The 1456-nt window shown below is 36.1% G+C and overlaps 1 pseudogene; it reads right to left on the reverse strand.

Annotated features, from left to right (window-relative positions):
- Positions 1–1456, reverse strand: part of LOC102015385 — a 34938-nt pseudogene that overhangs the window by 13630 nt on the left and 19852 nt on the right.

Consider the following 1456-nt stretch of genomic DNA (forward strand, 5'->3'; position numbering starts at 1 on the left):
GTTGCTTTCTTGATAATAGCCATTCTTTCTGGGGTAAGATGGAATCTCAGTGTTGTTTTAATTTGCATTTCTCAAATGACTAATGATGTTGAACATTTTTTGATGTATTTATTTGCCATTTGTATTTCTTCATGTGAGAAGTGTGTTTTCATCTCAGGTGCCCATTTTTGTATGGGGTCTTTAAATTTTGGGGGCCTGATTTTTAAAAAATTCTTTATATGTTCTAGACAGGAGTCCTTTGTCTAAGGGACAGTTGGCTAATTTTTTTTCCCAATTTGTGGTTTTTTTTCACCCTGTTGGTGATTTCTTTTGATGTGCAAAAACTTTTCAATAAGATGAGATCCCAGTTGTTGATTCTTTGAAGTATGTCTTTTGCAGTTTGGTTTTTATTCATGAACTCTCTACCTATCCCTATGTCTTCAAGACATTCACCTACTTTCTCTTCCAATAGATCTAGTGTTTCTGTTTTAATATTTAGATATTTAAGCCATTTTGACTTTATTTTGGTGCATGGTGATAGGCATGGGTCTAGTTTTAGTCGTTGGCATGTGAAAAGACAGTTTTTCCAGTACCATTTGTTAAAGAGGTTATCTTTCTTCCAGTGAACATGTTTTGCCCCTTTGTCAAAAATAAGGTGGCTGAGTGTCTTTGTGGTTGTGTCTGCATCTTCTACTCTGTTCCATTGATCTTCAGGTCTGTTTTATGACCAATACCATGCTGATTTTATCACAATAGCTTTGTAGTATAATTTCAAATCAGGGATTGTGATACCTCCTGCCTTGCCTTTGTTTCCCAGGATTGCTTTTGCTATTCTGGGTCTCTTCTGGTTCCAGATGAATTTTAGGAATATTTTCTGTAGATTACACAGACCAAACTCTTTAACTCAATACTTTGATTTTTCCCCCTTGCTATCCAATGCAAGAAAAGCTCAGAAAGTCAATCAAATTGTTCAAGTAGGTCATTTGTAATCCTTAACAGCTGCTGGCACTGAAGCCTTGGCTCCACATAAAAGCTTATTAATAACATTATCTATGTACCTTAGCAATTTTTCCACCAATAGAATTTGCAAAGCATTTCAGAGAAAGTGTAAGAACATTAGATGATCTACGTATAGTAAACCTCTTTGAAGCTGGAACCATTTTTTGCGCCTTCACGTAAACAAAAAGAAACGATTGAGAAGATTAATGTGGTTTTTTTTTTGGTGTTTTAGTCTTTCTGTTGCTATTTATCTGAAACATCCTATAATTTAATATTACAAAACAAGGATAACAGATGAGGAACATCACTCCCCCTCCAAACCAATAGTGAAAATATTTAAATTAAAAATACGAGGGGTAGCCAGGCATGGTGGCGCACACCTATAATCCCAGCACTCAGAAGGCTGAGGCAGGAGAATCACTCTGAGTTCTAGACTAGCCTGGACTACCATAGTGAGTTCAAGAGCAACCTGAACTAC

The sequence above is a fragment of the Chinchilla lanigera genome, unplaced genomic scaffold, assembly GCF_000276665.1.
Source record: "Chinchilla lanigera isolate Chin_1 unplaced genomic scaffold, ChiLan1.0 scaffold00059, whole genome shotgun sequence".
Taxonomy (NCBI): domain Eukaryota; kingdom Metazoa; phylum Chordata; class Mammalia; order Rodentia; family Chinchillidae; genus Chinchilla; species Chinchilla lanigera.